The following is a 14,198-nucleotide window of genomic DNA, read 5'->3' on the forward strand; positions in this document are numbered from 1 at the left end:
AAGTGCTCTACCAACTGAGCTACCGAAGCACGACTCACGGCCGGTACTCACAGCTCTACCTCTGCCAGTACCTCGTCTCCTACCTTCCAAACTTTACAGAAGCTCTCCTGCGAACCTTGCAGAACTAGCACTCCTGAAAGAAAGGTAGCTCAGTTGGTAGAGCACTTGCCCGCGAAAGGCAAAGGTCCCGAGTTCGAGTCTCGGTCGGGCACACAGTTTTAATCTGCCAGGAAGCTTAAAACTACGTAACAAAAACTTTTCTGCTTTAAAATTCAGTTCTTGTCGGATATCCTCTCATATATGGCCTCACAACATAGACTGCGTCTGGACAGCGACAGCCTGGAAACACCAGATTCTGGGCAGATGCCAAGGAAATTTTACTTCATGAACTTTGGTAAGATTGTTTCGTTGCCACTATACTGTCTTGATTCACCAGCAGATGTGAAACGATTTCGATCTTCGAAATTAGTCTCTAACTACGATTCCTGGTACTAACAAGGGGAGGCCGCCAATTGTGAAATTCAGATTCGGTTCATACTGCGCATAATAAAAGCTCATGGCCAGAGGTGTAATGTGGCAAAGCACCAAGATGCACTTCTCAGCCGTTGTCGAGAAAATCGACAGTGAAAAGAAACCGTTGCGGTGAAATACTCTCCACGATTAATAACTTTCTACGGCGTCGTGGCGCAGCGGTAAGCGCTCGCTTTCGTAATGCGAAGGTCGCCGGATCGAATCTCGCGCCATACAACTTTTTTTTTTTTTAGTATTTGTTTTTTTGTAATTTATATATAATTTCCGGCAATCAGTTGCAACAATTATGCATATAATAAGTTGTTGAAAGTCGTTTGTCGTGGAAAAACTGGCGACTTCGAACATCATTATGTTTTCCGCAAACAAAGTTGTATTTCACAAATGTTATTAATTGTCTTCATAATGTTAACCACGTATAGTTAACGGAAGACGTAGAAACGATATTCCGAAACGAATACGTATAGCGTAAGTCAAACGTTCGAATTAGAATAGAGATCCCACGAACACAAATTTGCTGTGGCAGGTATGAAATATAAACTCCGTTACTCGCTCGTTACACTTGAAGGACAGATGTTTAATGGGTCGAAACGAGCCGCCGCATAACAGCGTAGTTGCCTGCTAACTTGGAAAGAAGGTAGATGCGGTCCCTAGCGCAACTTATAACATCGTCGAAAATCAGTGCGGACGGGAGAGCTTTGGTACACCCTGTTAAAAAAAGGGAAAAATGGAGGCGGTACAATTGGAGAGCGATCCGCCTTCATCAACATGCATAAGCAATTCATTAATATGTTTGAATTACAAAAAAATAATAATAAAAAAATTGCATGGCGCGAGATTCGATCCGGCGACCTTCGGATTACGAACCCGACCGCTTACCGCTGCGCCACGACGCCGTAGAAAGTTATTAATCGTGGAGAGTATTTCACCGCAACGGTTTCTTTTAACTGTCGATTTTCTCGACAACGGCTGAGAAGTGCATCTTGGTGCTTTGCCACATTACACCTCTGGCCATGAGCTTTTATTATGCGCAGTATGAATCGAATCTGAATTTCACAATTGGCGGCCTCCCATTGTAAGTCAAAATATACTGCAATCGGAGTTCACTTTGCCAGGTACGAAGTAGCACAAATATATGAAAATTAGCTTCATGTGTCATCTGTGATAAACACTAATCGCTTAATAAACACGAACTACTCAGTTAGATGAAACATCATTCGAGTATAATGGGTTACCTAACTTTAGTTTCTTAACATAGAAGTTTACTGGGTGTAGAGACATGCCATTTTGTAGACTAACTGCCACTGAATGGAGTTCTAAAGGGCGTCATTGGGGGTCTCTATTCTGCCAACTAGTCCAATCGTGCAACATCCAGATTTTTGGACAGTTGCGATTTTGGACTCCATGGAAACTTGAGGGCTCGTATGCTCGTCGTCAAGGTTCGGATCGACACATCTGACAGCCACATTGGAGGATTGCCGTACTGTTTACCTGGCACATCTTAACCCCTTCACATCTGCGCCTATCCGAGAACAAGTAACGGACTCTCTCCAACGTTCTGTGCTATCCCGCACCATTGATTTCCCATGGCCCCGTCACAGAGCTTTCAAACGACGATGAACCTCAATACTAGTCACTTCTACAGCAGCTAAAATTCGATAACAGCACTCTGTTTAACTCGTGTTGACATAGTGCTATACCACGTCTCCGTACTTTCGCTGCTCAAAGTACACTGGACGAACGCAACGGGATCAAACTGCGCATGCCTATAGAGGGCGAAGTAATCTTCCACATGCCATCTGGCGTGTGTGTGCATTACTTTTCAGCCTACCCATGTAGTTTTGGTGTCCTTACGGATTTATGCTCCAAAACGAACAAGAATGAATTTATGTTATTGATAATAAACTTGTTGTTCACTGTCTACCTGGATGTTAATTTTTCCGCACAGAATTCGGCGTGGATTACTTCAGATATTCCTACTTAACAAAGGGTATGGGCAACTATGTGGTTTAGTGCTTCTCATTACATTGCTGTACACTCTCTCTTGTAGTGGTATTTGTTGTTGTTACTATCCTATCATGTGTTAGACCCTTTCCGTAGTTGAGAGAATGAACTTAGGAATTCAGCACTGCTTTATAAAATACACTTAGCAGATCTGCAGTGGGTGGGAATTCCACAATCGTGACCGTATAAATCAATGCTGGAATTTGAAATTCAAACTATCATTTTATACAGCACCGCTTACAATTGAGGTGTCAAATCCCCGATTGGTCAATTTCTTGTTTCCAATAGCAGTACTAAGAGCACACACATCAATCTGACCCCTCCACAGATTGTTTCAGGACATAGCATACAACTGAGCTGAAATTTGAAATTCTCAGCTACCTCCAACATGATGAACGTCCTTCCACATGACCTGTCTGTGCCATTATCCACCAACAGGAGGCCAGGGGAAAAAAAGAAAAAATCTGGGAGTGTGTGGAAACCAGGCAGTTCCAGAATCAAATCTATCTACATATATCAGTCCTAGTATCCATGGCCGGCCGGAGTGGCCGAGCGGTTCTAGGCGCTTCAGTCTGGAACCGCGCGACCGCTACGGTCGCAGGTTCGAATCCTGCCTCGGGCATGAATGTGTGTGATGTCCGTAGGTTAGTTAGGTTTAATTAGTTCTAAGTTCTAGGGGACTGATGACCTGAGAAGTTAAGTCCCATAGTGCTCAGAGCCATTTGAACCTAGTATCCATCAATAGGATGCGAAGAAAAACCGCCCACACACAAAGGATATCGATTTAATTAATTAATCAGTCAGTTTGACAGAGATAGGGAATATTTCCAAGACAGCCATGACTGGGGATTTGCCAGATATCCAGTACTTTGTCCAGGAAAAAGGAGTGGTTAGTGTGGCACGTAACAGACGCCCGCTGGGAGTTAAGTAGCCACCTGATAGAGGAAGAGGGAGTGTTTTGACTTGAATTTCTCAGGTATCAGTATTAAAGGGTTGCTGTCACCTAACGCTTTGTGTGAGGATTAGCGTGACTTCTGGTCAGCGTGCTGCATGAGCTGGCTGGCGGTACGGTAGCCGACAATTGTCGCTGGGCCCGAGCGGGCATAGTGCGGTCTCTTGGACACCAGTATGAGGTGTAGTCTGGCGAAGTGGTCAGGGCATGGGCGCGCTGTGCACTGCGGTCAGCGTGAAAGCTTAATAGCAGTGTAATTTCGTGCAGTGAGCTATGTTGATGTTGATTTCGTGACGGTATTCTTTGCGCTATCGGGAAAAAGCAATCTATTTAATTAGTTCTTTTTTATGTATTTTACAAAACCTGCATCTTCCCAAACAGCGGAGAATAATTAGCAAGAGAGATCAAATCCCTGAAAATTGCATTTTATAAATAAACAGTGTATCCTCCGCTACGTAACTGAATTTCCTGTCGTGAGATCCTTCCTCTCTAGCACAGACTGAGTCCTTTTCCCACCAATTTACAATTGGGGAGAGGAAGAGAGAGGAGGGGGTTGGGAGGGAAATGCTGGGGGGATTAACCAGAGGGGTAGGGGTTAGTTAATTTATCAGTTTAATTAATTAGTCAATTACTCTGATATCAAAGGTGTGCTTGTATCAGGGAGGGGAGTTCCCAGAGGGGGAGGGGGAAGGTTGAGGGAAGGGGCTGTGTGGGGGGGGGGTCTCTCAGAAGGACAGATTATCCCCAGAAGGACATAAATGAACCCTTAGCGAGTCATAAACCACTTCGCAGAACAATTGGTTCAAGGGTAGCGGAGCTGGTCATAAATCAATCAAGTTTTTCCCTGAATGTATGCAACCAGCACTATCGGATCGCCCCAAAAGGAAGATTATCTCAATACTAATATCAGGTCCCAAAGCAGCTGTAAGGGATTGTGAGTAGCGCCGTGGGTAACGAGTCGACTCCCCCTGCACCCACTTCATTGTTATAACAGAATATGGAGCTATTCCAAAACCTAAGCACAAAGAATAGTGTGCAATTCCAGAACCTAAGCGAAAGAAGTGAAGAACAATTCGTGAGTATGGGCATGAAAACTGATGCTTAAAGCAAACAGATCCACGATAATTTGACAAAGAAAACTGACGACCGGGACGAAAATTTAATCAAAAATTAGTAACGTTTGTCAAAGAGATCAGAGGAACCAATAACGAAATAAGAAAAAAAAGAAGTCACTGAGTATGATCATACAGTTCTGACTGATATAAAAGAATATGTAGAAATTAAAGAATTACTCCAATTCAATGAAGCTCAGGCAAACATTAATATAAGGAATTAGGAGACGTCCCTCCACCTACAACGAGACAAGAAGCGCAATGATAATTTTGATAACAATGCGCAAATGTAGGATCTAGTACGAGTGAAGCGGAGAAAAGGAGAGAGAGAGAATTATGCTACCTGACTGACAGGCTATACCGCATTAGGGGCACGCCGTTGTAGCCGTCCGCTTACGTGTGTGTGTATTATAATGATTACCATGGGAGCCACTGGCATTTTGTATCATTTCAAAAGTACTTGATCTTTCCACACCCATCAAACTATTTGCGTCCAAAGATGTGAATCAAACGGTTCAAATGGCTCTGAGCACTATGAGACTTAACTTCTAAGGTCATCAGCCTCCTAGAACTTAGAACTAATTAAACATAACTAATCTAAGGACATCACACACACCATGCCCGAGGCAGGATTCGAACCTGCGACCGTAGCGGTCGCGCGGTTCCAGACTGTAGCGCCTAGAACCACTCGGCCACCCCGGCCGGCAGATGTGAATCGGTTAATTACATGACTTATTGCAGATATCATGGTTGGAAGCACTAAAAATTAATTTTGTGTGGTGGCATATGTGTGACGAAGCCGTGGCAGACATGAGTATAATTATGGGAGTATTTAAAATCTGTGACGAATTCAGGTGAGCTTTTCTGGCCGAATATTGGTCAAAAGCGAGCCAAGATCAATTGAAATTACAGATACTTACGATAGAAACGTATGGTAACTCCAGGTATCCTATACAATATTTTAAGGAGATGGTCCATCGCAATCGATTCTTGGATGTGCCATACGATTGACTGCAGTTTGTACGAATTTGCCTTATGATATTACCGTATTGGCTGTAGCGTGAGATTACAATAGCAGAAAGGAACATGCAAGATGTGAAAACCTTTTAGGGTTTGTTGCAAGAATTGGGCTACGGTCGGTATGCAGAGCCAAGGCAACTAGTGCATTTTGTGCACAGTAATTTTCTGCCGGAAAGGCAAGAACCTGATAATTACAACTGAGGAGCCACGAATCCTCTGAGGCAAAGCGCTGCCAGGTGGAATAAACAGTCGCAGCAAAGTCGTTCGACACTGACTTACAGGAACTATGAAAGAAGAAACGAAAGTGATTACCGAGAACGACCGGACGTAGTAGAGTTTATCTTAATTCATAATGTAGTGGCAAGGTGATCAGAATGAGGCGCCACAAAATTGACCTGCAATGTTGGCTCCGAAAGAGCCCAGTGTGGACATAAGCCTATCCAGAACCTTGCTCATTCAGTACGCTCCGAGTCGCGTAAGAGAGAATATCAGTGCGCTACGACGGTGTAAACACTTCCTGCCTGGCTAGTACTCAATCAGCGTAAACAGTGATAACTCGTACCGGTATTTGATATACTTCCATAGGCTCTGCCAAATAGCTAAAATGTTTGCTACGCTGCGATCTCCACCACGGAAAGTGACAATTGCAGCTTTCCTGCTACACGAACTTTGCAAAACCAGCCGCACAGTGTCCCAGTGGATACTGATCCTCTTCATTCACCCATCAATGGAGTGATAGAAATGTATTCATCGCCGCGCGGGATTAGCCGAGCGGTCTCAGGCGCTGCAGTCATGGACTGTGTGGCTGGTCCCGGCGGAGGTTCGAGTCCTCACTCGGGCATGGATGTGTGTGTTTATCCTTAGGATACTTTAGGTTAAGTAGTGTGCAAGCTTAGGGACTGATGACCTTAGCAGTTAAGTCCCATAAGATTTCACACACATTTGAACATTTTTTGTATTCATCGCATCACCTAATGCAGACACGCACCAACATGTTCTACCTATCGATGCACCTACAACAAAAGTCCTGCAGCCCTCGCAGAAACGTCAATTGGACCGTACGGAGGAGGAAGGCCACGATGACCAACGGGGAAAAATGGAGAAAGTGCTACGTGTCGACGCCATCTCAGACGGAACCATCAGCACCCCGCCCCCTCCCACCAACATGTAAGTTGCATTGCTCACAAGTTTAAGCAATGTGTGGAAGTGGTGCCTCAGGTTAGCGAGGGCTACAGCATGATCCTAGGGTCAGATTTTCTGCTTCCACATTATGCCGTAATTGACTTCTGACGATGTACAATGGAGCTTAGTGGCAAGGAATTGCGGCTAGAGGAAGTTGTTGTCAATGTTGATCTGTTTACTGTGCGCAACAATCCAGTTAGACCGTGAACAATGGCATTAAGGCTTAATTCGCATGTCTATGTGTTAAATGGCACCAGAAAGTCGCTAGGTGTGAATGTGGATCCTGGCTTACCAAGTGAAATGCTTCGTGTCGTGGGACCGGTGGAAGGTAGTGAGGTATTGGTTGCAGCATGTTGTTCGGTGAAATGTAGTATAGTACGCGTAAAAGAGAGGGATGGAGGCAAAGTAGTACCGAGGAGGTTAAGTTGTTGAAGAGAACATTGTTGGCTACATTCGAGAATCCGGATGAGGAGGATTGCTACGATTGCATTTTGTGAGAAACTGAAGAATTTAAAGGGAATAGAAAGGACACAGAAGGAGGACCTGTTGCTAGAATTTCAGGATCTGTTTTTTCCATAAGGCCCATTACTTGTTTCACCAGTAACACAGCACAGGATTCTGCCGGGGAATGAAGCAACGGTATATCGATGACTGTACAGCATACAATGATCATTGCAACCAGTTTTGGAAGAATTTATAAATGAGCAATTGGCTGATGGGGTATTAGGGGAATGTAGTAGTCCCTGGGGTACGGGAATTGTGATTGTACCCAAAAAGTCTATGCATGGCTTGAAGCAGTGTTACTTTTGTTGCGATTACCGCCATTTCAATAGTAGGATTGCAATAGATGCCTGCCCGGTTCCGAACTTCATAGAAACGACAGATAATCTAGGGCAACGCCAGTATTTCTCGACAATGGACTTGAGGAGTGGGAACCATCAGTTAGAATTTTCTCCGAATGATAGACCGGAAACGGCATTTGCAGCACCTTGAGAACACTGTCTATAGGTAAGGATGCCTTTTGGGTTAAAAATGCAGCGTTTACTGGATTGAATGCTGAAGGGAGTAAAACTGCGTCAGTGTCTGATGTATCTCGATGACATATTAGTCTTTTCAAAGAATATGCAGGAGCATAAGCAGCGACTGAGGGAAGTGTTTAGGAGATTACGAGCAGCTCGTTTGACACTAACTATGGAGAAATGTCATTTTGTCCTAGAAGAAGTCAACTATTTAGGGCATGTGATTAGTAAGGATGGTGTAAGAACTGATCTTATACTGTGTTAGTGCAAGTGGTGTAAGATTTTCCAATACCAGGAACGACCAAATGAGTTACAATCTTTTCTGGGTCTTGTAAGTTATTATAGGAAGTTCATGACGGGGCTTTCAGATACTGCAAGACCGCTTACGCAGTTGTTGAAGAAGGGGGTTAAGCTTGTGTCATTGGAGGAACTGAAAAGGGTTTTAACATCGAGTCTGGTGATGGAGTTTCCAGACATTCAGAACGAGTTCATATTGTCATGTGATGCATCGAACAACGCTCTTGGATTCGCGTTGAGCTAGGAGGTCGATGGTCAGGAACACACTGTTGCATTTGCATCAAGACAGTTGAATGCAATAGAGAAGAATTATTCTGTGACGGAGAGGGAAAAGCTTAGCTTGGTGTACGGGATAACATACCTCTGGTGTTATCTGTATGGAAGCGAGTTCAAGGAATTAGCAGGCTATGTTGCTTTGAAGGGATTACTAGGTTTGAAGCCCATCCAGTAGATTGAGTAGATACGCATTAAAACTTAGTGAATTTGGGTACGAAGTAATCTACAAACCAGGGAAGAAGCAAGGAAATGCAGACGGGTTAAGCAGAAAAATAGCAGTACTACAAGCACTAGGTCAGGACCTTGGGGGGTGGCAAGCAGCTCAGAGCGCAAACGAAGGGTTTAGACATATAGCAACCAACAGCGGTGTAGCATGCATTACTGATTATTGCGTAGGAAAAACAAATTAGGACGATGAGTTGTGCTATCAGCCGGGCCATGAAGGACGCAGAGCGACGAATCGGAGAGTGGTAGAAAAATACTGGTGGAAGGGGAGGAAGAATGATGTCGATCAGTATGTCACAAATTGCTTGGATTCTGCACAGCAAGCGGATTCAAATCGGAAGCAGGTACTGTTACAGTGACGCATTAAACTTTTGTGCAGACCATAATAGACCATTTTTGTCATTACACAGAGATGGTGCCGATGCCGGTCCAACAAGCAGTTCGCATTAGTTACTAGGTGGATACTGAAATTCGAGATGCTGGAGACAATACTTACGGACCAAGGGACGAACTTCATCAGGCCCGATGAAAGATTTGTATCGGCTGTTGATAGTAAAAGCTGCGAACTAGTCCACTTCACCCACAAGCTTAACGGAAGGACGGAAAGAGTTCATTAAACAACTGTAAATATGCTTAGTTATTACATTAATGCACACCATTCGGGGTGCGCTGGAAGAAGATGCTGTCGTCCTTCAACATGACTAGCCAGGAAAGAGAGGGGGCGTTTGCTTTGTCTAACCCTGATCCAGGGGTAATCCAGTTTCCCTAAGACTGGACCTGCCAAGCGAGGGATGAAAGATATATAGGGCTATTGCAAATGATTGAAGCGATTTCATAAATTCACTGTAGCTCCATTCATTGACATATGGTCATGACACACTACAGATACGTAGAAAAACTCATAAAGTTTTGTTCGGCTGAAGCCACACTTCAGGTTTCTGCCACCAGAGCGCTCGAGAGCGCAGTGAGACAAAATGGCGACAGGAGCCGAGAAAGCGTATATCGTGCTTGAAATGCACTCACATCAGTCAGTCATAACAGTGGAACGACACTTCAGGACGAAGTTCAACAAAGATCCACCAACTTCTAACTCCATTCGGCGATGGTATGCGCAGTTTTAAGCTTCTGGATGCCTCTGTAAGGGGAAATGAACGGGTCGGCCTGTAGTGAGCGAAGAAACGGTTGAACGCGTGCGGGCAAGTTTCAGGCGTAGCCCGCGGAAATTGGCTCATGCCATAACTGGAGACCGACAGCGCCGACTTCATCTTTCAACAGGATGGTGCTCCACCGCACTTCCATCATGATGGTCGGCATTTCTTAAACAGGAGATTGGAAAACCGATGGATCGGTCGTGGTGGAGATCATGATGAGCAATTCATGTCATGGCCTCCACGCTCTCCCGACTTAACCCCATACGATTTCTTTCTGTGGGGTTATGTGAAAGATTCAGTGTTTAAACCTCCTCTACCAAGAAACGTGCCAGAACTGCGAGTTCGCATCAACGATGCTTTCGAGCTCATTGATGGGGACATGCTGCGCCGAGTTTGGGAGGAACTTGATTATCGGCTTGATGTCTGCCGAATCACTAAAGGGGCACATATCGAACATTTGTGAATGCCTAAAAAAACTTTTTGAGTTTTTGTATGTGTGTGCAAAGCATTGTGAAAATATCTCAAATAATAAAGTTATTGTAGAGCTGTGAAATCGCTTCAATCATTTGTAATAACCCTGTATTTATGAAACTGCAAATTAATATAGTAATTGGTTCGTAGTTATGAGTAGTCGATTAAGTATTATGCACTTGTTTTACAGATTATGGGTAAAGGTGATTACAGTAGAGTACTGGACCACACCAAGAGCCGAGGGACTGAGTCTTCTCTATTGAGGGAGGCACTTGAGTGTTGCTACACAGTCTTTGAACAAAAGCTACAAGTCTTCAACAAAAGTAATAATATGTAGGGAGAAAGCCAGTATTACAGTAGCAGCTGCTGGCCAGTAGGTGGCAGTGTGGCATCATATGGGTCACAATGACACACACAGTGAATTTTGAGGCAAGGATAGCAGAGGGCAGCAGTAAACTGCACCTTGCAGCGGTAACTGCATAGTAACCAGGGTGATGTCACTACACCAGGCTAAGTATCTTGATATAGATGACTTCATTAGGTGCTAGGTTTTTAGTGAAACAAATACGTACCAGAGGCATATAAATAAGTCAGAATTTTGAGGCAGTGATCACTTGTCGTCGGAGACCAGCAGCACTACCACAATGCCAGAGCTACACCGGACAGCGAGACAACTGGGCACCACCAGCAGCAACCATGAGTTCGAGACAGGACTGCACCTGCCACCAGCACTAAGTGCTTCATGGGACTTGGTGCCACAGCCCACCGACCTGCCGTTCATGCCTGCTGCTGCAGATGCTGAATTCCTAGCCGGACTTGGTTCCTCAGCAACGGCCTCCATCTGACTCCTGTCAGAGGGCAGCGAGTCGTACCCCACACTGCCATGGTGACGCCATGACTCCATGCTGCTGAGAGAAATAATGCAGATCTTACATCAATGGCCATACCAAATGTATGCCGTCAGTCCCATCTCAGCAACCAGGGCAGAAGCCAGGACCCACATATCAGCTCTGGCCCTCTCTGAACTGCGACACTTCATGTGCCGGAGTTAAATAAAATCATTCTTTATTGTCATCAGTGTTTCCACTACCGCTCATGCCTCTGACTCTTCTGATGTTATGCCCAGTGAGACCGTGTGGAGATGGCGGCACAGAGCAGGAACTGTGGATACCATCCGCTGATATTGACCACTTTGTGGCGGTGTCATGGAGTTCAACAGAAGATGCTCTACCCCTTGCCTGTCACCCTACATCATCTTCAGCCAGAAGAATATAACATATGCTATATTTGTCAGACAGCATGAATATAAACCTTAGCAGATGTTTGGTACTCTCGTAAGTTATCTCTAAATAACTATTTACATATCATATTGTTTAAAAGTGTAATAGACCAGCCAATGGAATCAGTTAACATCTTAATGGACTGCTCTCTCGAGGACTTTGTGTACACCAAATATAGGCTGCAGGACGCCGCTGGTTACCTAATGACATGAGCGGCTTAACGACAGTGATCATGGATTCTATGCCGCTACTGTACAGCTTTAGATTTGACGTCGAATGGTCTTCATATTCGCATTGATTACAAGTCGTCCTACAGCGCTGAGTGTTAACATTGCTTGGTGCTTGACGTGTTCGAACCTGTAGAAAACATGCGTAACCATTGTCCAGCATTACCTGTAATATATATCCACCTTTATTATACATACAAAGCGCTATGTAAGCGCTATCTTGAACTTAATTACAAATAGCTGTTTGAAAAGTGTAAATTCATCTTATTTCAGACAATACGTGATCTTCAGTATATAGCAAAATATAAAAGGCGCAAGCATTTTTTTCTTATAGCAGGTCATCAAACAGATCAAAATATATCTGTCTTTGAGATCTGTTTGTTTACTGAGTAATAGTTAGCGATATTTTTGTTCTGCATGAAAATTTAAATTTCTCTTATTGTATTTTCTTATAGAACTTCAGGGACATTGTGGAAAATTTGAAGATTAACTTCAGTAGATCCGTGAAAGTGTTTGTTCTGCATTACAAGCTGTCCAAATTACGATTTGCTGCTAGCTGTACCTACTGTGTGTTCACGAAATGTGATGCTAGAGTTACGTCTTGTTTGTTCGATGTACTGTTTGTCTCAAGTATTGCATATTACTTCATAAACTTCAGATTTCATATATATTTTATGACATTTCTTTATTGTGTGTTTTAGTTCATTCTGTAAAATACTGTCAACAGTAAAGGCCAGTGAAATCTGTGTTTTTGCATAATCTACTTACCGGTACTTTTTATGATACCTACACCCTGTACATTATATTTGTGTATTTCACTCATTATGTTTGGTATTAACATATGTTTCCTGTAAGTCCATCAATAATGAATCTACGGTTTCAGTTTTAAAATTGTTGATTTTTGCTGTTGGTTTTAGTACATTAATATCGCTTTCAATTTCGGTTTATTTTCAATTGTAGTTTAAGAATTCTGTGGATCATCATTTGAAAGTATGGCTTATCATGCGTATTTGGGTGACAACCATCGGCACTAATTATATCAGATAAATCACATAAACTGTAAGTATTGGGATATTTATATGACAACTAAATCCAATGCTCGAATTGGAAAGCCTTCGACACGCGTAGAAAATGCTGAAGACTAATTCGTAACATGCTGCATCACAACTCACATAACCACAATTAAATCTGCGAAATGTGTGCAGAATTGGCTAGCGTTTCAGTCTGACAGCTCTTCGGTTATATGTACATGTAAACACTGGGACTGTTTTACCATCTCCACGGTAAAATAGGCGTCCATCATATTTTTCCTATGGTAATTACACCCCACATCTATTGGTTCAAATGGCTCTGAGCACTATGGGACTGAACTTCTGAGGTCATCAGTCCCCTAGAACTTAGAACTACTTAAACATAACAAACCTAAGGACATCACACATATCCATGCCCGAGGTAGGATTCGAACCTGCGACCGTAGCGGTCGCGCGGTTCCAGACTGTAGCTTCTCGAACCGCTCGGCCACAAGGGCCGGCCCCACATCTATTAATCCAAGCTCTTAATAGGTAATGTGTTAAGTCTGGGACTCTAGAGGTGTATAGCTATTCTTTGCATTCCCATAATGACTGTCTTGGAGACAATGACTCTTACTAGATTCTGTCGTCATTTTTAAGTCTAACAAAGAAAACCCATGGGAGGGTGGTTGTTTTGTCAGCCATAGTAACCAAAAATAGCTATATGTTGGAGTACTGGTAGTAAATGTCAGAATAGTAACAGTTTACTGCATTAAGTGACACACGAAAAATCTGTTTACAAAGCGTCATTCCGATATGGATCCGCTTTAAACGGTGTGGTTACAGTTCATCTAACTGTGGCTTTCTAGATGTCTTACACCTAGTCCTACGCAAATAAATGGGTGCCTACCACTTTACGCCAAAGTTATACAGGGTGCTGCATGAAAAATCGGTCTAGAATACAAACCGCTATCCAATTACGCACTAATTGTTGCCCCCATGAGCAGATACAACAACAAATAGACAAACATGTAATAATTATGAAACTTCCTGGCAGATTAAAACTGTGTGCCGGACCGAGACTCGAACTCAGGACCTTTGCCTTTCGCGGGCAAGTGCTCTACCACTTTTTTTTTTACTTTTTTTTTTTTTTGGTCTCCTTCCTCCCCTTCAACCCATCCTTGCGCTCGCCAATTTCTGCCTTCTCGGCCTGGCTTCTATGCCATTAAAAGAACGTTTAACACAAAGGACGCTTCTTCTGCATCAAGAAAGGAAAACGTGTTGTCACTGCAGTGGAAAGTTCAAGGTGCGTTGCTTCTGCAGCAAAGGAAACGTTTCATTCCTTGTTGATGACTCTTTGCTGCAAAACTTTTATTTTCATCGTGTTTTGTTGGTTTTTTGTTTTTTTTGTATTTTTTTTTAACTTTTTTAATATACAAAAAGT

Source organism: Schistocerca nitens, chromosome 3 (assembly GCF_023898315.1).
Source record: "Schistocerca nitens isolate TAMUIC-IGC-003100 chromosome 3, iqSchNite1.1, whole genome shotgun sequence".
NCBI lineage: Eukaryota > Metazoa > Arthropoda > Insecta > Orthoptera > Acrididae > Schistocerca > Schistocerca nitens.